Consider the following 25,403-nt stretch of genomic DNA (forward strand, 5'->3'; position numbering starts at 1 on the left):
CTAATGGGTATTCTTCATTGTGTTCTGTTGTTATCATAGAATTAGGAATGAGTCATTTAATAGGACCTCTTTGGTTGTTGTGCTCCATTTGCTGGCTGTGTGTGAATACCCTCAAGTAAACACTGTGCCGGCTGTCTGTCTGTCTGTCTGTCTGTCTGTCTGTCTGTCTGTCTGTCTGTCTGTCTGTCTGTCTGTCTGTCTGTCTGTCTGTCTGTCTGTCTGTCTGTCTGTCTGTCTGTCTGTCTGTCTGTCTGTCTGTCTGTCTGTCTGTCTGTCTGTCTGTCTGTCTGGCTGTCTGTCTGGCTGTCTGTCTGGCTGTCTGTCTGTCTGTCTGTCTGGCTGTCTGTCTGGCAGCCCGGGGTTATGCCCATGTCAGCGTGTCAGCATCAGGTTATTGAAGGGGAAGCGGAGGCTAGGATTCAGAGAAGTCGGGAACACTTTACTTAACGCCTATATGCATTATGATATGGTCGTAATGGTCGTGATGCATTATAAGACTTGTCCTAAGCATTCATAACCCCTTTATCCTGACTAAATACCAGCCATTGTAGAAATACATTGATACATAGAAAGACATTATATGCCTTGATATAACACACGTTAAAGACTCATACATGCTAATAACAAGTTAATAAGCATTTCTCTGTGTGAGTGTGTGTGTGTGTGTGTGTGTGTGTGTGTGTGTGTGTGTGTGTGTGTGTGTGTGTGTGTGTGTGTGTGTGTGTGTGTGTGTGTGTGTGTGTGTGTGTGTGTGTGTGTGTGTGTGTGTGTGTGCGTGCGTTCTGAACACTGATGGTGATAGCCCACACTCGATAACAGTGCAGGGCAACTAATACTTTATGCTATCATTGTTTATCTTGACGGCTTATTTTGGGTTTGTCGCTCGTGATTTATATACGTGTGCATTGCTCAATGCTATATTTATTCACCTCAGATTGTTAGATGTGCTACAACATGGATGTAATCCAGTGATATACTGTACAGCACAGTGACAGGGTGACACAGGCACTATAACCTGAACCATACTGTATGGGAGCTCAGATGGAAAAAATGGATTCCTTTTTCATTGAAATACACACACACACATGTCAATAGATATCGGCAGTGTGTGTTTAGTTTAGTTCAGAATAGCAGGAGGACACATGGGTTAGCAGTAGTAGTGATATTGTATCTGAAGCTACTTCCAGACTGTGGGGGGAACGGTTTGCATCTATGTGAAGGGATCTGCTACAGTAATGAATACCAAGCTGCCAAAATGACTTCTTCTTTTCTATCAGTCTGGGGCCAAAGCGAACTGCAGATTGGGTATTTATTTTTGGTGCAGGGAAGTCTTCCAGAAGTGTCTGTGTGTGTGTGTGTGTGTGTGTGTGTGTGTGTGTGTGTGTGTGTGTGTGTGTGTGTGTGTGTGTGTGTGTGTGTGTGTGTGTGCGCACGCGCGCGCATTTGTCTGTGCCCATGTGGTTGTGTGCGTGTCTATGCTTGTGTGTGTATTTGTTGGGAGGTGTGGGGGAACGGCAGAGGTGTGTGTGTTGGGGGGAGGACTGTGGTGTACCTGGGCTCTCTCTCTCCAGCTGGGAAAGAGAAGCGTTAGCGGAAGGGGCGAGGTTAAAGAGGTGAAGGGGCTGGGGCACAACTCCATTTTCCCTTTCGACGAATTTCCACAGTCTCTTCTTTCTTTCGCTTTTATTCAACAGAGTGAGGCAGTGAAAGAGAGCAATAGAGAGAGAGAGAGAAAGAGAGAGAGAGAGAGAGTGAAAGAGAGAATCAAGACCATTTTTTTAAGAGTCGATCTTGGCTTTCTTACAAACAGATGTTGCCTGTCATTTGGCCGTTAAGCAGGCACCCGGTTAGTAGAACACAGAGGTTTTACTGGCTGAAAATATTCGTTCTTTCTTATTTATCGTTTCATTATCATGATGAAAATCCAACTCTTATAAACAGGGAAATCTATCTTTGTTATTTCGTTTTTTGTCTTTTAGTTCTCTCTCAGCCAGCTTTCCTTTCCTTCCTCTTCCTTCCTCTCTCTCTCTGCCTATTTTTCTTTGTCTCACTCTTTCTCTCTTTTCTATTGCCTTTTTGATGGGTTCGTTAGTTGCATGTTTGTGTTTTGTTTCCTTGTGGGTCACAGTGGACCTTCTGCCAAGTGCTGTAGGCGCCCTGAGTAGAGAGAGAAAACATTTGGAAACAATAAAAAGACAATCGGTAAGTCATTATTAACATGCTTTCAAGCTCGCTGGTGCTTCTTCCTCGTCTTCCAGCTTTCTCTCTCTCTCTCTCTCTCATATAGTTTCTCCAACCTCACTGTTTCAACCGTAGCTATACATTTCTCTTTTTGTGGTGTTTCCACTTTTCAGTGTAGCGTTAGGGCCTACCTGTTCCTGGATGTACGTTTTGTTTGCATTTCTAGGCATTTCGATGACGTGTCGCGTACCTACCTCTCTTTGAATCTCCCTGCGTTTCAGATTGTCTTAGTGTTGTTGTGTTTGCTTGCTGTCGAGCGATGGTGGTGGTGGCTGTAGCGATCCCAGGGTCTGTGCTCTGTGCTCTGTTCTGTCTCTCTGAGAGTGTGTTCACGGTAGCACCCTGGTGCATTTAACCTCTCCACCCCCATGCAGGGGCGAGGGGCTCTGCTCCACTGGGTCTGATGCTAGGGCTTCTAGGGTGTGGTTGGCCCCCGCTGCCCCTTTTGTCCCACTATTCTCAAGGTGTCTTTTAACTTCTTGGCACAGCTCCACTAACACAGTTTGAAGAACTTGGCAGCAGCTTCAAAGTCAAATCTGTTGATTTCAACTCAAGTGGAGGGAAACAAGAAGGAAACCAACTTTGGGCTCTGAAAGTTCAAATTGACTTATTCTTTTAGGCCACTTGTCACTTCACAGTAACACATAGAATTATCTGCTAAAATATCTATCGTACATCCTCATTTTGATCAATAAAATGTTTCTCATATGGTATTTTTATCTATGAAGAGGTGGATGGATTATCTTAACAATTTCAGAACGGTAGAAAACCAATGCGTGACGTGAAGCATGCAATTCCATTTCGATCCATTGAAGTCTATTCAATTCACGTTGCACCTTGAAGAATTTCTGTTTTGGTTTGTTAACTATATACAAGCAACGATTCCAATATATTTCTTCAATGTGATTTGTGTAGGTGGTAGAAAAATGGGTCAACACACTGATACACCTGGGGTGAGGCATTTTAGTCTTAAGCTTTGTAGTGTTCGTGTGATTTAATGAACAACTGTTTCCTGGGGATGTGCTCTCACTACTGTGAGGAGGCCGGTAAAATAAACAGCAGATTGGTTTGTGGGACTCAAAGTCTAAAGAACAAGTAATGAAATATCCTAAATATGGATATTGGAGATGACTGCAGTTAGCCCTCTTTGAAATATAATGTAATTAATACACAAACAGCAGTACCTCTTTAAATGAGTTTTTCGATCGCAGCAATACTATTTTGTCATCCTCCACTTAGTTTAGTTAGCAACAATACATTTGAGAAAGGCAATGTTAATTATCCCCAAATGATGGAAATGATTATGAAACACAATCATCAAAGACACCTTGTTCACAATCACAATGACTTGTCAAGATAAACTTTCCAAAAGGTACAATTATTAAGAAATGAGTTGATTTACTAAATTCATTCTCTGTCCATGTAGGATGGGGACCACTCAAATCTGCATAGTTTATGGCTTATATTAGGTTGGGAGTGTCCAATTTGATCAGTTCCCAAAGAAGCAATGTATTTGTAGTAAATCCTCACGAGAGATGTGTTACATGTTTTATTGCTATCAATGCAATTGAATTGAGTTACTTTGATTGCTAGGTTAGACATGATTTTCTGGGAAGATACTGTACTGAACAAGAGGCTTTTTGAGAGTACATCTATGCCCAAGTACTTGTTTGATCAATTAGTCTGATTGATCAAACGTTTTCTCAAACCTTTTCTTTAGGTTTTAGTGTTGTATGAAAACAGACAATTAGAATCTATGGCTAGAAATATGAACTAGTAATGGTCTTTACATCAAAGGAGGGTTGGATTTTTGAGGAGTTGGACTTTTCCAAATAGGCGATACAACATAGTTAGAAGCACTGATTGTAAGCCTTAGTGCTATCTGGAATCAGCCTTAGTGCTATCTGGAATCAGCCTTAGTGCTATCTGGAATCAGCCTTAATGCTATCTGGAATCAGCCTTAATGCTCTCTGGAATCAGCCTTAGTGCTATCTGGAATCAGCCTTAGTGATAACACTGAGCTGCGTGCTTGCAATTGAAGAAGAAGACTGAATTATGTTTTAGCGGATTGGGTTAGAACGAAAATTTGCGTAAAGTATCTATTTCTGAATTAGTGGTTTGGAGTGCTTTGAGAATCTATTCATAGCAGAAAAGGGTGCTTTGGAAATTCCTGTACATATATTTTTTGGAGGTGAAACTCCATTCAAATATCACACATCCTCTCAAGTTTTTATTATGATTTACTCCATTTTCAGTTCAGCACTCAATGTGTAAGCCCAGAGTGACACTTGAGCAATAAGCGGGTCATTTCTTTAGAATTGCAATGTATTTTGACTATCCATGTACCTAGTATGAAAACCTCAGTTTAAGCAAATGTGTTAAGAAGTAATCATTGACAAAGAGACATTGAGAACTATAATTGTTTACTTAGAATTGACTGTAACTTCGGATCAAATAGAATTTTGTGTGATTAGACTTTTCTAAGTAATTCTTTTTCCAGGTGATGTGGCAGCCTTACTGTATCCTAACACATATCTTCTACATAATAAACTTGTCATTGGAAACACTGATAATCTATTTCATAATATTGTCCTAATATTCTCTTAAACTTAAAGAGGAGACTATATTCACTGAAGTCACTATAGTAACCTCATTCATAACAATTACAAATATAATTTATTTTAATTTCCATGACACTGTTGCAAGATTATATGTTAAATAGTAGTTAATAAATGGTTCATAAATTCGGTCATATTTAAAAATTAAAATAAATTTGCATATTACCTTTTGCCATTGATAAAGGTGTAGATAAGCCTGCTAACTTATGTTATTATTATTATTATTATTGCCCCAAGGTATTTCCTCCTTGTGGATACGATTAGTCACCATATCAAGCTTATCTGTGAGAATATTATTTAGATAATAAGTGGTTTCATCATGTTATTAGGTATTCTATACTCTTGACTCCTTAGTGTAGATTGAACCAACGTATGGATGGAAGAAACCTGCCCACAGCCACAAACCCGTAGATCCGAACTTGTGCTAACTGACCTCACAAGCTTGATTCTATAGGTCTCTGTCTGTGTGGCCCGTACAGCTGACCTTCACCCAAACTGTTGCACTCTTCAAACCATGGGTATTAGTGTGAACCAATAAGACGGCATTCTTCTCTATGTCTTTGTAATGAGACAGGTTCAGGCACTAAAATATTAGGTATGGTGGTGCAGTACATTGGTGGAATGTCTCTCCTCTATTTAAAGATTGGCAATTTCGAAGATTCGTATTCAGACGCTTACAGTATCCAAAGCAGCTTAAAGTTGACCCAGTAGGCTACATTTAGTACACGTTATTGTGAGCCGTGCAGGAATCGAACCAACAACCCTGGCATTGCCAGCAGCACCATGCTCTAACCCACTGAGCCATTGCAACCACAATTTGCAACTCATTGTCATCGCTGTCCCAAAGACCCTGGCTACCCAGTGACTCCAGGACTGCGGTACTGCTTGCTCCCAGGCTGAGGTAGTAGGTTGTATAGTTGAGAATTACACCCCGGGAGATAACTGTACAACCTCCTAGCTTTCCCTGTGGTATGCACAACTCCTGCCCATGGTGCAGCCTACTGCAAAAAGGCAACAACTTGACAGGCATGATGACTCAGCATCTCCACCACGCCAAACCTCGAACTGAGAGGTTGGGTTGAGAGAGAGAGAGAGAGAGAGAGAGAGAGAGAGAGAGAGTTTTTAAGTTTCCACTTGTTAACCTAGGTTTTCTTAAAAAAGTGTCCCAGTATTGGTCCCACTTTATTTATGAAGAGTTTATAAATGTTTTGTAGTTTATTCATATTTATTGATGGTGAAGGAATCCTTTAAAGATAGTTTATAAATCAGGAATAAACAGTTATAACTTGGTTGAAATTGTATAATCGTGATTAGTGGTATAGCAGATACATGCAGCGATGTGCTAGCCGAAGCACTCTGGCAAACTGAACAGTCTATAAACTACTTAAAAACCCTTTATAAAACCCTGCTAAATAGGATACCTTCATGTAAAGCCTTACCAACGTATTTTAGTTGAATCACAATGACTTCATTAGGTCTGTCTAAGACTACTTGATATTGCCACCAGGAATGGATGGTCAAGAAATGGAAGATTCTTGATAATTCATCATATCATTTTGCTTCCAATTGTTATGAATTTATTTTGAGTCTTGAATATTGCTATAATGTGTCTGGTCTCAGGGCTTAGAGATCCGATCTGTTTAATAAAGGACCACAGTTGAAATGACTGACTAGTAGAATAGAAGTCCAGTTGAGATTCGAATCCATTTTATTTGTAAGTGACAGTGCATTTAGATGTGCTACCATCTCCTCTTCCGCTTATTTTCATACATGTCAACTCTCTGAGAGGTAACATAGATGAGCAACACAGTCAACAGAAATGCTCCAATACACCTGACTAAACAATAAGCAGAAATTGTTCAATAAACCAATTAGGCACATTTGGGCAGACTTGATACAACATTTTGAACAGTAATGCAATGGTTCATTGAATCAGTCTAAAACGTTGCACATACACTGCTGCCATCTAGTGGCCAAAATCAAAATTGTGCCTAGAGTCCTAAGTCATATAATGCCCTTTCTCTTGCATTTCAAAGATGATGGGGGGTAAGGAAAAAAAAAACGTTTTTTTGTTTGTATTATTTTTTACCAGATCTAATGTATTATATTCTCCTACATTCATTTTACATTTCCACAAACTTCAAAGTGTTTCCTTTCAAATGGTATCAAGAATATGCATATCCTTGCTTCAGGTCCTGAGCTACAGGCAGTTAGATTTGGGTAAGTCATTTTAGGCGAAAATTGGGGGGGAAAAAACAGTTCGATCCTTAAGAGAAGGTTGCTGATACTACTAGTAATTTACAGTAGACGTGTGTATGTGAGCCGCTCATCAAAAATCTATGCATAAACCCGTAACTATTTTGCATTCCTGGGTTTTGTTCAATATAGGGCACTCAACATTTCCATTTACTTTAACAGTCTTTCACTGTACTCACACTATATTTAAGCAATAATGCCTGAGGGGGTGTGGTATATGGCCAATATACCACAGCTAAGGGCTGTTCTTATGACACAGCCCTTAGCCGTGGTATATTGGCCATATATCACAACCCCCCGAGGTGCTTTATTGCTATTATAAACTGGTTACCAACAGAATTAGATCAGTAAAAATAAATGTTTTGTCATACCCGTGGTATACCACGGCTGTCAACCAATCAGCATTCAGGGCTTGAACCACCCTGTTTATAATAAAATATTCCGTTTACAATTCAGCTGTTATTGAAAGCCAAGCATACACAGCTTTGTTGAGACCAGGCTCACTCTACTGCTAATGCACTCCGGTGGGAGAGTTATGATAGACCTTTTTCACCATAAATAAAGTACTTTGCCATATTTACCAAACCTATTAATGCAAAACAAAACATGCAGTTCCAAAGAAAATTGATAGAGACAAATGTGACATCTACCTTTAAGATTTTAGATAATATATATAATATATTCATTGAATGATTTCATATTTCCACTCCTTACTATCCTTTTGGAGATTACTGTATGTGAGAATGTATAGGTCTGTAAGAAACCTGCCGTGTAGGCTATCGCCTTCTAAGAATGTGTGAGAGAAGCTGCACTATAGGATTTACTATTCCTTTGAAAGATATAACAAAGTCCCTGTACTGTATATATAATCTGTTGAAGCCTGCAAGCCATCTCCCTCCCTGTCTCCCAATCCTGGATTTGGAGTATCCAGTTATTGGTTGTGTAATAGAGCAAAAGGCTGCCCCCTGTTGGTCAAACCACTGTGCTGTCAGACAGTTGGAGACTGAGGTTCAGGCAGTGACTACCTGGGCAAATGAAGAGAACAATGAGACTGCATCTCAAGGTTCAGATGTATTCTAAACGCGCAGTATAGTGTACGTGTGTGTGTGTGGGTGTGTATGTATGTGTGTGTGTGTGTGTGTGTGTGTGTGTGTGTGTGTGTGTGTGTGTGTGTGTGTGTGTGTGTGTGTGTGTGTGTGTGTGTGTGTGTGTGTGCGTGTGTGTGTGTGTGTGTGTGCGGTCGCACACACGTGAGCATGTTCGTACATACATACCAGCTTGTGCACCAGCGTGTGTGTGACTGTGTGTGCGTGCCTGTGAGTGTGTGTGTGTGCCTGTGTGTGTGCGTGTGTTTTGGGGGTGGCTGTCAGGGCCTGTGTGCTGTGTAATCTCAGCCGTGATGCACTAATCCAAACCAGATCAGTGTGTGTGAGAGGGTCCAGAGCACTGTCGGGTGAGCCGCTCGCCGCAGCTCTCTTTGCTGCTAATCATAGCCAAAGGAAAAGAGATGTGACAGACAAACAAGTGTTTCAGCCCAGGACCTCCACTCCAAGGCGCGTCTGTGCATTCAATCATTTTTTTTCTCTTTTGATAATGAATCGTCTTTTCAACACATTGGTTCACCGTTCTCTGTGCTCAAACACATTATGATTTAAGGCATGTACAATGGTTCAATTCCATCGTAGCTATGTTGAGGACTTGTTAAAGTGTAAAGTGTTGTGAAGGCAAGCTACTACGTTGTAATTGTAGAAGCTACAGTAGACCAAAATATCTAGAAAGATCTCTTACTTATACCTGAATCATGGATTGTGAATTAGAACTTGAATTCATGTTCAGTAACAGACTTAAAAAATCCCTGAAAATACCTATGTGTTCATGCCAACCATATTTATTTATTTGTAAGATTTGATAGGGATGTGCTTAGTTGTCTATGTAATATTTTAAATTGTGTTTATAGCAGTGCTTTTATCAATATCAAACTTCACTGTAGATTTTTCAATAGTGAATGTCCACCCTACTGAATCAGCATCATCTTTTTCTTACCTCCTTCCCCATAGAAATATGAACACAGAAGTACAGTTTCCATCATCCGATATTCACATTAACCACCATCTATAAATCTGACTTACAGTATGTTGCTGTACACATCTGTTAGTGTTTAACTGTGACTGCCTCTGTACAGAATGCATCTTTGTAAAGCATTTATGAATAAAAACATCCACAACAAATTGAACTTCCCTCTACTGCTTTGACAGGATACTGTCCTCCTGCTCTTGTCAGCCTGAGTGACACATGTCAATCGCACTCACCACATGTAGCCTACTCTGTTTCAGACACCTACCTACACAATATTGTGTTACCGTGGTGTGCTACGTTTGATTGTGTTTGTGTTGTACACGTTGGCGTATTGTATGACGTAGGCTGGTTTCTTTTTCAGGTCTGGGTCTGTGCTGATATACAGTACGCCCTGCATCATTTCTACATGTACCACCAGCAGACTGAATTAGAGCACTGCATCATCTCCAATCAATCATCATCCTCCCAGGTGCAATAGCATTTTTTGTTTGTCTTGTTGCTTGTTTTATTCCTTTTTGCGTGACTTAATCCAGCCATGCTGCGTACAGACACAGTATGTATGTGTGTGTGTGTGTGTGTGTGTGTGTGTGTGTGTGTGTGTGTGTGTGTGTGTGTGTGTGTGTGTGTGTGTGTGTGTGTGTGTGTGTGTGTGTGTGTGTGTGTGTGTGTGTGTGTGTGTGTGTGTATGGACAAGTCTTTGTCTGTTTGCTGTGGGTTCTCGGCGCCTGTCAAAGCCAGTCTAATATTAGCGCCTCAGTGAATACTGTCTGTATCTGGACTGGACGAAAGGATGGTGATAAACGAGGATAGCTGCGGTGGAGAAGGGCTTGGGGGGGGGGGCACGGGCGCTCTCTAAACGGGAGGGAAAATTATAAAGTGGTAGCATCAGGCTTTTTTTAAGTGAGAGAGAGAGAGAACCGTCGGCACTGAGCCTTCATTGCACTGCTACTGCAGTCCAAACAGGAGAAGCCAATACAATGCACAGTCTGGGAGACAGCAGTCAAAGAGGATTGGAGATTAGTTAGCCGGAGCAGACGCGCCCAGAGAGGGAAAGATGGAGAGAGAGACTGAGCAGAGAGAAAGGAAGAGGGCAGTGTGGTCTAGGGGATTTTTTTTCTCTCCCCGTCGTTGAATTGAGCCTACATTGTGTTGTACGTCGCCAGCCTCCCCCTCAGCTATATTTGTCCCTCCCCCATCATCTCTCCCCCTCTCTTTCCACTCTCCGTATCAAAGCCCGGGGGAGCCAGCAGAGATTAAATGTAGCCTCTATAAGCCAAGCACATCATGTAGCTATGTTTCTATGGCCTGCTCTCTCTCGCCCCTCTCTCTTGCTCTCTTTCTGCTCTCTCTCTCTCCCCTCTCATTCTCTTTTTGAAGGATAGTGTTAATGATGTCGGGCATGTGTGAGGTAGTGAGGCAGTGAGTGAGAAAGAGCGAGAGAGAGCGAGAGAGAGAAAGAGAGAAAACGAGAGACGGAGAGGGAGGGAGGGAAAGTGAGAGAGAACGTATGAGACAGAGAGGATACATGCAAGAAGAAAATCAAGGAAAACTGAGGATTTGTTGACGGGAAACGGACTTAACTAAAACACTGAAAAGGTGGAAAAGCAAGAGGCGGCCGACTTTCTCATTCCTCCTCCTCCTCCTCCTCCTCCTCTCCCTCCGCCTCCTCCTCCTCTCTCTCTGTCTCTATCTGTCTCTCTGGCTGATACAGCAGAGAAGTGGGCCTCTTGCTTTAAATTATTACAGCTGTACAGGCAAATTAATGGATGATATTTCAAAATTTATTTGGAAAAGCATTTTTTCATCTCCTGCCTTTCAACACAGATGCATGAAGACGAGAGCGGGGGACCTGGGATTCAGTTTTATTTTTTCCTTTCTCCTTTCTTCCAATTTTGCATGTGTTTCTGTTCTGCACTGAGAGAGAGAGGGAGAGAGACAGAGTGAGAGAGAGAGAGAGAGAGAGAGAGAGAGAGAGAGAGAGGGGGGTGAAAGAAAAAAATGTATCAATGTTAGCGAGGGAAGCAGAACAGCAGCAACATCCATTGATGCATTTTGTCTTTTAATTAGTTTGGATATTTTTTTTGCTCTTGTGACATATATGACAACAAACTATACATTTTCTTCTAACCTGAACTGGATATGAAATAGGGACATACAACCAAGTTAACAGCAGCGAAACAAAGTGAGTGAGCGTGTGTTCCTCCTCTCCTCTCTCTCTCAGTGAGCCAACAGACTGGTATGCTTCACTGGTGCTGTGGCCCTGGCTGCAAGCGGTGGTAGGGCTCACTCTCATCCTCTCTTCCAACTCTCTATTCTGTCTCCTTTTTTCAGACCTGCCATCTTTTTATTGTTATTCTGAACTTTTCACTTCACCTAAACCCCTGGGAGTAGCCTCTCGTTTTCTCCGACTCATCTCCCTCTCTCTCTCTCTCCCTCTCTCTCTCTTTCTGTCTGCACATGGTGGATTCTTCATCAGCCTCACCACCCATTCTCTCTCCTCCTTTTCTTATATCCGTCCTACCGTCGGTTCGCTTCGTCTCCTTGTCATCGACTGACCCATCGCTCCCCACTCGTGCCACTTTCACCCTGTAACCGTCTACAAAGCCTGCAAGATCTTGTCCGAAACCTTGTCGACATGAGTTTAAACCTGAGTTCGTTTCTCTCTCTCTCTTTCTCTGTGTGTCGAGCAGGCAACAAGGGACAAGGGTTGCTGCCTCCTCATTCCGAACCAGACGTGGGTGAGTTGATTGAAGCCGTTTTCCTGCCACTCTCTTGTTTATTTCTCAATCTATATTTCCTAATCTATGGCTGTAGATTGAGACTGCCTACCTCCCTGTCTCAAAATGGTCGTGGTAGGTTCAGTGAGGATTCATATTCAGCCATCCTCATGCACATCCAGATCATTGCTCTGCCCTCCTTATATTGAAATGAAATGAGTCACGTGAATGTTTCAAGATAAACTGACTTTGTGTTCTTTTCCTTGGGTATTCTGTATAGTAGTTTTGAATCGTTGGCTGTTGTGCGTACTGCTGGCTGCTGAACCAGGATTTTGTCTGGCCATCCCTTAATAACTAGCAGCTGCAGCCTGGGAATAGAGTGCATGGGAGCTTAAGGAACCGAAGGCTAGCGTTGGGTTTACCTGGAGCCAGGAGCATTTTTCAAAGTGCTGTATTGTTTTGTCCAGGGGGTTGGGAGAGAGAGAGAGAGAGAGAGAGAGAGAGAGAGAGAGAGAGAGAGAGAGAGAGAGAGAGAGAGAGAGAGAGAGACATAGAGAGAGAGAGAGAGAGAGAGAGACATAGAGAGAGAGACAGAGAGAGAGAGACAGAGAGAGAGAGACAGAGAGAGAGAGACAGAGAGAGATAGGGAGAGGGACAGAGAGAGAGAGATAGGGAGAGAGAGTGTCGGTGGGAGGCGGGGGTCTCCAGAGAGAGGGAGGGGGAGGGGGAGATTGGTCGATGTTGTGTCTGGCTTACGGTTGCACTTGTTGTATGTTACAGGCAGAGAGGCAGAGAAGGGGGGGGGATGCGTTGCATAAATACCTCATGGAAGGAAGCCTTTATTGTCATGAATATCGTGTGTTTGTTTCTAGTCTATTTGGTACTCTCAAGCCAGCATGATTAATTCAAATCACAGTCTGTCTGGGAGTAGAAATAGTACAACTATAAAATGTGCCTCTCGCAATCCCTGAGACCCTAACTTGTGACGTTGTGCTCTCATGTCCACGGGTTAGGCTCTCGGGAGCTGGGAGTGGTGCGCTGTCGTCCCGTCCGTGGCTCTCTCTGCAAGACAAAGGCGTTTCAGACTGTCAAACGTACATAGACACTATATTGTCGGAGAAGGAAAACCGTCTGGAAAGAAAAGGGGGAAAAGGTTAGCTGGAATCAGGCGGCAGTGTGTGTGGGGGGGGGTTGAAGGAATGCCGGCTCGAGGGTCATGTGACACAATGGTGGGTTGAAATCAGCTGAGGAATCTTTGTGGTGGGGTGGAAGATGGAGGGGGGAGCTTGCGTTACCAAGCTAACATTACTAATCCTGGACTTTAAGCTAACGTTACCAATCCTGGACATGTGAACGTTTAAGCTAACGTTACCAATCCTGGACATGTGAACGTTTAAGCTAACGTTACCAATCCTGGACATGTGAACGTTTAAGCTAACGTTACCAATCCTGGACATGTGAACGTTTAAGCTAACGTTACCAATCCTGGACATGTGAACGTTTAAGCTAATGTTACCAATCCTGGACATGTCTCTGAGGCCCACAAAAAAATAAAACTAGTCACTGGCCCAGTCTGTTCTGTTATTCCTTTGTCTTTCCTCTGACAACTGGGAAAGTGGTTTCTTTCTGTTTCTGTCCATGTCTTATTCTGTCTTGAGAGCAGCACAAAGTACTGTGGAGAGCGTGAAGGTATAACAGCTCGGTATACTTGTGTTTGACCTCACTGAGCCCTCGTCTTCATGCACACATGCGTGCACACACACATACACACACAAGGTAGCGTGTGCGTAGACAGTACGTTCGTAGGGGTTTGTATATCAGAGAGCCTGTATGTTAGCAGTTATTACCATGTCACATTGAGCCTGTATGTTAGCAGTTATTACCATGTCACATTGAGTCTGTATGTTAGCAGTTATTACCATGTCACGGATGTAGTGTAACCTTTTTTAACGGAGCAGCTAGCAAATTCTAGTGTATCTGCTAAACTACTTAAAATAACTGCAAGTCTGTTGGGTTTGAACTTGCTTTAGGGACAGCAAACTGAACAGCTCACACCCAGCTTCTGATAGCAACGGGGCTAACATGCTTAGGGCTAACATACATGTTTTGTTTGCATTCTGCTCTTGACTATTTACAGTCCTCATTAACATGATCTATTGTCAACAATCCTTGCTGTGATTAGGCTAGCATCATGCTAATAAAAGCACTGTGGATTCTCCCTCCCTCTGTGAGCCATGCTGGAAGGTAGATAAACTGTGTTTCAGAACAGCGACTCCATTATAGCCTCGGCCCATCCCCTCATTGCTGCACTGGCCCATCCCCTCATTGCTGCACTGGCCCATCCCCTCATTGCTGCGCTGCAGGAGTACGTTCCTCCTCTCACTGCTAACCTCTTTGTGCTGGCTGTGTAAAATGGCACCCTTTCAGGACTCCTCACCAGTGTGACAGTATGCGTAAGGACTTAGTGCTCCAGAACAGTAACCCTCAGTCTAATATCCCTACACCGGCCGACGTGTTTAAACGTGTGATTATTTCTTCTGTACTACTATAACTAACTATAGCATAGATGCAATAACAGCAGCTGCCCCTGTGAGATGCGTGTGTGTGTGTGTGTGTGTGTGTGTGTGTGTGTGTGTGTGTGTGTGTGTGTGTGTGTGTGTGTGTGTGTGTGTGTGTGTGTGTGTGTGTGTGTGTGTGTGTGTTGCTCTGGTCTGGTGTGTCGTTAACTGGTAGCGCACTGCAGTGTGGGCAATCCTGGGTAACAAGCAGCCTCATCCATGTACCATGTGGCACACATAGCTCAGCCCTGGGTCAGACATTCTCACCACTAACTTATTAACAGAGAAAGTCTAGCATGTTTTAAATCTGCATTGTTGATTCACACACAATGGTTCAGTGTGGTTCGAGGGGAGAGTGAAATGTGTGAAATGTAGCATTTCTTTTTGCTGCAACACTGTGTTGGGGTTATAGTGCTATAAGGTGTAGATTTGCACTGTAAAGGTCTAGTTCAGGTAACTGTTTCGTCTTTGAGGGTTTTTCTGGGTCACTCGACGGACTAAACTGGGTTTCTAATAGAAATCTTTGCTCGTCTGTTCTTGCTAGAGCGCTCTCCTTGTATAAAAAAGGAAACCTATTTCGAGCCTCCACCTCAGCCCTGTGACAAACAGTTTTATTTGTTCAGCTTGGTAAGCAAACAGCAGCGCTGAGGCGTCTCGCCCCGATCTGAAGCGTTGCAGTGCAGAGAGACAGAGCTGTCTGGCTACAGCTCCATTGTTGGATTGTGTCTCGCTCAGCCTCACAGCCACAGCATGCTCACGTTGCTTCCCTGGCCCTGCACCAGAGCAGGCGGACATGCATGTGCGCGCAGGCACACACACACACAGGCACGCACACACACACACACACACACACAGGCACGCACACACACACACACACACACACACACACACACACACACACACACACACACACACACACACACACACACACACACACACACACACACACACACACACACACACACACACACACACACACACACACACAGGCGTCTGGGGCCAGAGCCTTCTTAAAAACCGAAAGGTTGCAAGTTCGAATCCCTGAGCTGACAAGGTACAAATCTGTCGATCTGCCCCTGAACAGGCAGTTAACCCACTGTTCCTAGGCCGTCATTGAAAATAAGAATTTGTTCTTAACTGACTTGCCTGGTTAAATAAAGGTAAAAAAAAAAAGAAAAAGAAGGTGGACTGGTTAGTTAGACATGTGGTGTGAACTGTGTGTGTGTGTGTGTGTGTGTGTGTGTGTATGTGTGTGTGTGTGTGTGTGTGTGTGTGTGTGTGTGTGTGTGTGTGTGTGTGTGTGTGTGTGTGTGTGTGTGTGTGAACAAAGGGTTCTGCACTAGGGCTGTTCAGGTTGAGCAGACAATGTCGATGGCTCCTTTGCACCTTGCCTGGTGACTCCCATGATGCCGGGCAGAGCATACTGGTACCGAGTAGCGTGTACTGGGCCAGGAGTGTCCTTTGTGCCAGCATCTTTGCTCCAGAACACGCGGTAGCAGGAGTTTACAGACCCCATTCCGCAGTTTCCGCCACTCCCTGGAACACCCTTCCCTTGCTGCAGTTCTACTTGAAGGCTATTGGTGCAGAGCATTATGGGTACTGTTGTGCATCATGCTACTCAACTCTCTGCACAGGCCAGTGTGGAAGTCAATAATCGGATAGTGTGAGGAGAGTTGATGATCTGTGCTGTAAAGCACTTGTGGGTAGTCTGTGAGCTGAAACAACAGGTATACGAGACAAGATTGCGCAGGCAGCCACAAAAGGATCCTTGCACTGCACTAGAATAAGTGTGACCAAGTTTCAAGTTTTATTAGTCGTATGTACAGGATACACAGTGAGAATGGCAGAATGGTGAACTTACTAAATGAAATGAGAGGTTGACTGTGTGATATTAGGTTGCTTCTTGTGTAAATATTTTCTGTCTGGATTTTAACACTCCAAAATATACCGTAACCCTAAAGATCTTTATTTAGGGTCCAATGAAATGCTTACTTGCAGGTTCCTTCTGGACAATGCAACAAGAATAAGAAATAATACAAGATAAGAATACGAACATAAAGTAAATGGTTCAGTAGAATATAATGAAATGTTTAGCATAAGTATAATAACAAAGCTATGAACAATAAAACCAGTTCAATCAAATTGTGGCAAATGACTACTACAGTTTTGTGATATGAAGTGGAGTGGATCCTGAGGATGAACATTTTGGACGGAGGTTTTTGTTCTTGGACTAACAAGTGGGCTTGTCTGGCAGCAGCAGCTTAGAGTATCCTCACAGTGCTCTCTCGCTCTGCAATCAGGACAGCTCAGACGTAGAATCACTCTGTTGGAGCCCACACTCAAAGAATTACAGCAGGGAACCTTTCTCAGCGTCCCATTTAAGTGAAGGGTAATTACATTAAGGCCCTTTGTACACGAGAAGAAGACATGATGGTCTGCAAGCAGAGAGATCAGGGCTCAGAGTCGAACACTGGGCAATTTATTGTCAATTTGGACCATTTGAAAAACCATGGATGGAGCTAATGTCCAAACTCTATCCAGGTTGTTTTTCATTTTACCTTTCTTAAACTAGGCAAGTTAGTTAAGAACAAATTCTTATTTTCAATGACAGCCTAGGAACAGTGGGTTAACTGCCTTGTTCAGGGGCAGAACGACATTTGTACCTTGTCAGCTCAGGGATTCAATCTTGCAACCTTTCGGTTACTTGTCCAACGCTCTAACCACAAGGCTACCTGCCCCGCTGTGTCTCAGTAACACTGATGTGCTGAACATTTTACAGGGTTTGGGTTAGCTCAATAAATGATCTCCCTCCATTTACTGCAGTTGCTATTCCAATGAAATAAGTGAGACTTTATACCACACATTAAATAAGAGTCTTTTATATATCTACACATAGTGACACATTAGATCCGCCATATAAAACAGGTTGAACATCCTTCTCAAGGCCCTGCCAGAGAATAGAGCATCATTCATTTAGCTAATAACATCACTGGTCATGTCATTAAGACGACACATTATTCTCTCGTTAGACGGAAAGCAATCAGTCTTTGAGCTGCTTTACTTGATCGTCTGGGTCTGAACATTCCAGTAGGCTGGCAACAAACAGAAGCGGCAATTGGGTCTGAAGGATGATTTGCTGCAGCATGTGCAATACTTGGCCACTTGAAGAGATGTGTGCCTGCTGCAAATGCTGGTGACACTTTACATATACCTGCTGTTAACATATGCACACTGTAACATCGGGACCAGAGAAGCCAAGAGTCTGTCTATCTTTCTCACTATTTTTAATGACATGCTCTCTCTGTCTCTCTCCCTCTCTCTTTCACTGTCTCTATCTATCTCTCTCTCAATGTATGCTCACACATACGGACACACACACACACACACACACACACACACACACACACACACACACACACACACACACGGCCCAGCTGCGTAGCTAGTTTATTAGATAATGAGCAGGTAGGAGAGACAGTGCTGTCTACTTGGCCATCTGTGAGGGCGCCTCCCTGTCCAGGTTAAAGGAGCTTTAGGATTAAACACTCCCACCACGCTATGTGGATTAATCACTACTCAGGACTAACCTAATTAATCCAAGAGGGATATGTCACTAGTGTATGCCAACAGTCGCCACAGTCGCTTACAGTCTCCTCTAACCTCATAGCACCCCATTCCTTTGGTAGTGCACTACTTTTAGCCAGAGCGCACCCTATTCACTTCATAGTGCACTACTTTTACCTAGAGCGCTCCCTATTCCCCATGCAGTCCCCTACTTCTGGCCAGAGTCCAGCCTGTTTCCTATGTAGTGCACTCTAAAGGCTCTGGCCAAAAGTGGTGCACTGTATAGGGACTAAGGTGCCATTTCAGATATGGCCTGTTTCCTATGTGATGTGGAGGAAGAGGGAAGGCTTTCCATCCTCTTACTGCGTCTGAAGTCACACAGTGTCTCCTTAGACATATTCTGGTCAAGCCAGGTTCATCAACACCGAGAGGAGCCATGGAAATCCCCCTGCTTAGAGTCAAGAGAAAGATGGAGAACGATTCTCTTTGTTCTCTTTTTTTATTTCTCTCTCTCTCTCTCTTTGTCTTTCTCTCCTACTCTCTTTCTCTCTCTCTCTCTCTCTAGTTCTCTCCCTTTCTTTCTCCTATTTCTCACAGGCACACATACAGACACAAACACACAGACAGAAAAATTAACACAGGCACACATACAGACACAAACACACAGACAGAAAAATGAACACAGGCACACATACAGACACAAACACACAGACAGAAAAATGAACACAGGCACACATACAGACACAAACACACAGACAGAAAAATGAACACAGGCACACCAACCAACTCTCTCCAGTCTCTCAGGTTTAACCCTGAGAGGGGAATGTGTAATTATTGTGATTAATAGATAATCTATGATAGGCTTTATCTTTGGATTCATCTACACAGGCGCATTCTCCTATGGCTATCCCAAAGAATAACCCTTCTGTACAATATAGCCACTATCTTGCACAGTATAAGCACTCCTTCTATTCGTGATCTGAACCACTGTTATATCTGTTGCAAGTTGATCTCAAACCACATCCTTTATCATAGAAACAAGTCTGGTTTAGATTATCAACCAGTCTGAATTGCCCTTATTCAAATCTTTCTGATAACATTTTTTGGTCATTCCCAACATTTCTTCAATTGATCTGATAAACTATTCATGTGAAGGTCTGTTTATACACGCTAATAAACCATTATCAGGTACTTTGTTAACCAACATATCATGTGTGTGTAAACCATGAACGGTAACACTGCTTACAGCCAGTGGGTATAATGCTTCATTACTTGTTATAAGAATAATGAGCCCTAGGGCGCTGTTTTGCGTAGTCATGTGACATGCCTGGATTTTAAACTTTATTTAAAGCTTTTTCATCAAACTGTCCCATTTTCTTTTTATGTCAGATGATCTGGATAATATCTTATTATAATACTTACAATATGTTATGTGTTTATATGCTGTAAAAAAAAGGGTCCGACTAAAAATAGCTGTTATTTAGTTGGAATCATTATGATATTATAATAACACAAAGGAGTTATAGTCTTAACCATTTACAAATAGCTGCTATTTAGTTGGAATCATTATGATATTATAATAACACAAAGGAGTTATAGTCTTAACCATTTACAAATAGCTGTTATTTATTTGGAATCATTATGATATTATAATAACACAAAGGAGTTATAGTCTTAACCATTTAAAAATAGCTGTTATTTAGTTGGAATCATTATGATATTATAATAACACAAAGGCGTTATAGTCTTAACCATTTACAAATAGCTGCTATTTAGTTGGAATCATTATGATATTATAATAACACAAAGGAGTTATAGTCTTAACCATTTACAAATAGCTGTTATTTAGTCAGAATCATTATGATATTATAATAACACAAAGGAGTTATAGTCTTAACCATTTACAAATAGCTGCTATTTAGTTGGAATCATTATGATATTATAATAACACAAAGGAGTTATAGTCTTAACCATTTAAAAATAGCTGTTATTTAGTTGGAATCATTATGATATTATAATAACACAAAGGAGTTATAGTCTTAACCATTTAAAAATAGCTGTTATTTAGTTGGAATCATTATGATATTATAATAACACAAAGGAGTTATAGTCTTAACCATTTAAAAATAGCTGTTATTTAGTTGGAATCATTATGATATTATAATAACACAAAGGCGTTATAGTCTTAACCATTTACAAATAGCTGCTATTTAGTTGGAATCATTATGATATTATAATAACACAAAGGAGTTATAGTCTTAACCATTTAAAAATAGCTTACTAATGTTTAATAAACAATGACCTACAAAAATGTTCAGCAAATCATTAACTGGTGATTTATAAATGATCTATAAATGGCTTATAAATTAACACTATTATAAAGCGTTACCATCATTTGCCCAGCAAAGAATAACCAAATTCCCCTTTTTTGATGAAAAAGAAAGCAAGCTGTTTATTAATTACAATGTGTAATGAGCGTCTCCTGTGTTACTGTGGGTCTTCTGTCAGTCAGATAGTGAACATACAGAATGTGTAATGAACGTCTCCTGTGTTACTGTGGGTCTTCTGTCAGTCAGATAGTGAACATACAGAATGTGTAATGAACGTCTCCTGTGTTACTGTGGGTCTTCTGTCAGTCAGATAGTGAACATACAGAATGTGTAATGAACGTCTCCTGTGTTACTGTGGGTCTTCTGTCAGTCAGATAGTGAACAGGCAGAATGTGTAATGAGCGTCTCCTGTGTTACTGTGGGTCTTCTGTCAGTCAGATAGTGAACATACAGAAAAAAAGACATTTAAAAAATTCATGTTAAATAATCTATTATAACTAGCTTTTAGATCAAATCAAATGTATTTATTTACTACTATGAGTGGTTAAATATGGAGGCGTAAGCTACAAAATGTACCTTATGATACTGTTTAGTTGGTACGGCTGTTTTTTAATCTGCTGCTGTGCTTTTGTTACATAGTTTTTCCATGTAGAATTAATAAGAGTTGGCAAGTGGCCCTTTTTCTCAGTCCTTTAAAAATAAATCCCACATGCCACGCCAATGGTGAGAACAAGGTTTTGACATCTCTGTCTCACACATATTATGTGTGAGTGGGCGCTTTTACAAGAACTGTCAAAGTTAACATTTACGTTGTTTTGCAGACGCTCTTATCAAGAGCAACTAGGGTTAAGTGCCTTGCTCAAGGGCGCACATCAACAGACTTTTCACTTAGTCAGCTTGGGGATTCAAACCAGCAACCTTTTAGTTACTGGCCCAATGCGCTTAACCGTTAGGCTACCTGCTGCTCTAACGCGTTAATAACGGCTGATATCTTTAATGCCATTCAATTCTTTGACGTCGTTAATCACATCTCCATTTCTTCACCGCACAGACCATTTTAAGCACACGCGTTTCTGCATGGACCCCTTTAAGTGCAACACACAACACGCTCTGTGCTGTGTGCAGTGTGCACACGGTCTCGGTAGAGCTGTCTGTCTCTATTGTGTTGCTCAAACATCCACTAGCTTCTTGATTCAACTAACTTCACACAATTGATTTAATCAGAACAAGACATCCATTCCATGCATTAACTGTTTTTGTTGTTATCTCAGGTTAAAAAGATTTAAACAAATTATCCCAATTCTAATAGCAGCTTGTGACTAGTTCATGTTGAAGAACATGGATCAGTAGCCTAGGAAAGATCTAATAGCTGTATTATATTTGACATGAACTAAGACCTGGCTGATCTGTTGTTATTGTCTTCTGGGTTTAAATGCTCTTTGTTCTTTGTATCCATAGACCCAGTCGGTACTAGATGTGGTGACCCCATCTGGTGAAAAAAACCTGTGGTTACCCCATTGGCTAACTGCAAAAACTGTGCTCACAGCAAAACAGAAATGTGCTCATTCCTAGTCAGTAAAAGATAGAAAGTCGCCTGTGGGGAATACAACCTGTAGTTACCTAGGTTACCCCATTGGCTCACAGAAAAACTTGACCTTTTTCAAACGCAATTTTCTTGTTGTCTGCTTGTTTTAGTCAATTACATAACTACATTTAAGAAAAGTACAACATGTCTAAAGATGACTTTTCAACATTACCTGCTCCTGAGCGTTCTCACTACTTAGAAAAACATAATATTGTAGGCCTTCCCTCATGCCTCTTTTCATAACGATGCTAACAGACACTTGAGTGAGTGAGTGCTAGCTATCTACTGACCGGAACATTAAGCTAGCTAAGACCAACAACACAAACAAACAGACTATACAGCTACAAGTAGTGAGTGGAGTTACAAACAGACAGTACTAAACAAGTTAAATGTCTTACCTGTGATGACATTTTTTCCACACACAAAGCTACGTGTAGCCTGAAGTGTGTGTGTGTGCACGCAAGTGTTAAACTTCAAGAACATTGATAAGAGGGAGTAGGCCTACTTAAACATTGGGAGCATTAATAGCTGTATGTTACAGTGACTTTTGTGTTGTTTATGGTGAAAATGCTATTTAAACATTCTGATGAAGATCATTTTGTGTTGTTTATGGTGAAAATGCTATTTAAACATTCTGATGAAGATCATTTTGTGTTGTTTATGGTGAAAATGCTATTTAAACATTCTGATGTGGATCCCTTTGTGTTGTTTATGGTGAAAATGCTATTTAAACATTCTGATGAAGATCATTTTGTGTTGTTTATGGTGAAAATGCTATTTAAACATTCTGATGTGGATCCTTTTGTGTTGTTTATGGTGAAAATGCTATTTAAACATTCTGATGTGGATCCTTTTGTGTTGTTTATGGTGAAAATGCTATTTAAACATTCTGATGTGGATCCTTTTGTGTTGTTTATGGTGAAAATGCTATTTAAACATTCTGATGTGGATCCCTTTGTGTTGTTTATGGTGAAAATGCTATTTAAACATTCTGATGAAGATCATTTTGTGTTGTTTATGGTGAAAATGCTATTTAAACATTCTGATGTGGATCCCTTTGTGTTGTTTATGGTGAAAATGCTATTTAAACATTCTGATGAAGATCATTTTGTGTTGTTTATGGTGAAAATGCTATTTAAACATTCTGATGTGGATCCCTTTGTGTTGTTTATGGTGAAAATGCTATTTAAACATTCTGATGTGGATCCCTTTGTGTTGTTTATGGTGAAAATGCTATTTAAACATTCTGATGTGGATCCTTTTGTGTTGTTTATGGTGCCATTAAAATCCTCTGATGCAGATTATTTTATGTTTCTTTCCCTTACAATCAAAACATAGCATGCCTATAACTCAATGCACTGCTTTTTAAATGGAAAATTGTTTATTTAGGGACAAATTTGGGCAAATTCTAAATTGCAATTAAGGGATGCCATTAAGTTAATTCATTATTTTAATCGTTTGACAGCACTAGTTTATACTGTACCCTAGTGAGTTAGGAGAGGGGTTGACTAATTTAAAAAAATGACCAGTGATTGTCGCTTTGACAGTGCATTATAAAACCTTTCATTTAAACTTTTAGATATAAAGATTTATAGGCTGGAAAAAAACAATGCCAAAATATCAAGTCAACCTTGATATTTTTGAAAATGATGTTTTAGTATAATTCTCAGAAAGGATAAGCCTACCGATTTAGATGAGATGTTGCTATATTGTACACTAAGTGTTCAAAACATTAGGAACACCTGCTCTTTCCATGACATAGACTGACCAGGTGAATCCAGGTGAAATCTGTGATCCCTTATTGATGTCACATGTTAAATCCACTTCAATCAGTGTAGATGAAGGGGAGAAGACAGGTTTAAGAAGGATTATTAAGCCTTGAGACAATTGAGACATGGATTGTGTATGTGTGCCATCCAGAGGGTGAATGGGCAAGACAAAATATTTAAGTGCCCTTGAACGGGGTATGGTAGTAGCTGCTAGGCACACTGGTTTGAGTCAAGAACTGCAACGCTGCTGGGGATTTCACACTCAACAGTTTCCCGTGTGTATCAAGACGGTCCACCATCCAAAGGACATCCAGCCAACCAATGAATTGAGGCTGTTCTGCGGGTGCAACTCAATATTAGGAAGGTGTTCCTAATGTTTTGTACACTCATTGTATACCAAACCTAGCTTGGTTTCTCAGGTTCTATGTGGGGGAGTTTTTTAATACATATCTTACAGGAAACCACCTATTTATAATGATAGAATTGTATGTCTTTCTCTTTTAAGTGTATACTTGTTCAGAATATCTCAGATTGATGATGTACTGCATGTAAACAAAAACATTTACAATTGCATTTGCAACATTGCTGTTTTCCAACAATAAAGATTCCGAAACCTGTCTTTCTGTTGTTGTTGTTTAAAGTTATTCTGACATTTTCTGACTTGAAAATGGAAACGCTTAGGAATGGGAATGGAAATCATACTTATTGTTTTAATCTATGAGACTATGACAATTATTTCACAATAAATACAGTAGAACACCAGTGGTAATAGGGTTGGAAAATAAAATGTGAACTATCCCTTTAAGTTAACACACATAATATCAGCAAAACCTCCAAAAGGATCCTGTTCACACACATCGCAAATGTCAAATTGCTAGATGATTGCTAGAAAATGTTATTGAACTACAATAAGGTGACAGACATTAAAACATAATATAAACAGCAGTCAGTGGTGATGCAGGTCAAGTATATCCAAGTGTTATGATTGTGAATACAAACCTGACCATATGCACTGTAGTATACAAATGTATATGAACAAACTTCCCTTCCCTGAACAGCTCATAAATAATCTGATGGGGAGGGAAGCGTTAGTCTCTCTGACACAGATCAGACATTTTGTACGCTATGACTGTGTGTAGGACACGCTGTTCACATCAGCTCAGACTGTATATTTCAAGAGATGCCAGCCATGTATGAGAGGAGTGTGTCTACCCACCCGCAGGGACGGGACAAAACAGGAAGCTGCTCTCTTAGACACACAATGGCCATAGCTGTGTCGTCGCCCGTCCTCCGTCCTCTGCCGTCTACCAAAGGATTAACCAGAAACATCATGGGAAAATAGACATCTTTGTTTCCTTCTAATGTTGCGTTTCTGTACCAAGGCTTCACTGCTTCGATGAGGTTTTGGTTGATGCCATTTTACTGAAGCTCACAGCTATAATGCTTTATCATTTGTTTGTTATTTGTAGTAAGCATCTATGTCTTGTGTCGTGTCATAAAGCTCACGTCTGTTATATAGTCAGAATTCTCAAAATCGCTGTTATTTAGTCAGGATCATTAGAAGACGATAATGCTTATGATAAGTGTTGATATTAATTATTAAGTAACACTTGACTTGACGCCTAGCATCATAACACATTATGACACAGTCATAACCATGTCATAATATGTCATAACCTGTCATAATAT

General features: G+C 41.2%; 1 long non-coding RNA gene across 6 annotated transcripts in view; it reads left to right on the forward strand.

The window, feature by feature from the left end:
* LOC123744727 (uncharacterized) overlaps nt 1-24,333 on the forward strand; it is a 93,264-nt gene extending 68,931 nt beyond the window's left edge. For 2 of the 6 annotated variants that reach the window (XR_006771153.1, XR_006771154.1), the window contains exons 4-6: nt 9,553-9,660; nt 11,882-11,929; nt 21,819-24,333. This is a non-coding gene — a long non-coding RNA (uncharacterized lncRNA). The other 4 variants (XR_006771156.1, XR_006771155.1, XR_006771157.1 and 1 more) reach the window with 4 other exon arrangements.
* The last annotated feature ends 1,070 nt before the right edge of the window (nt 24,334-25,403 follow it).

Source organism: Salmo salar, chromosome ssa09 (genome assembly GCF_905237065.1).
Source record: "Salmo salar chromosome ssa09, Ssal_v3.1, whole genome shotgun sequence".
Taxonomy (NCBI): Eukaryota; Metazoa; Chordata; class Actinopteri; order Salmoniformes; family Salmonidae; genus Salmo; species Salmo salar.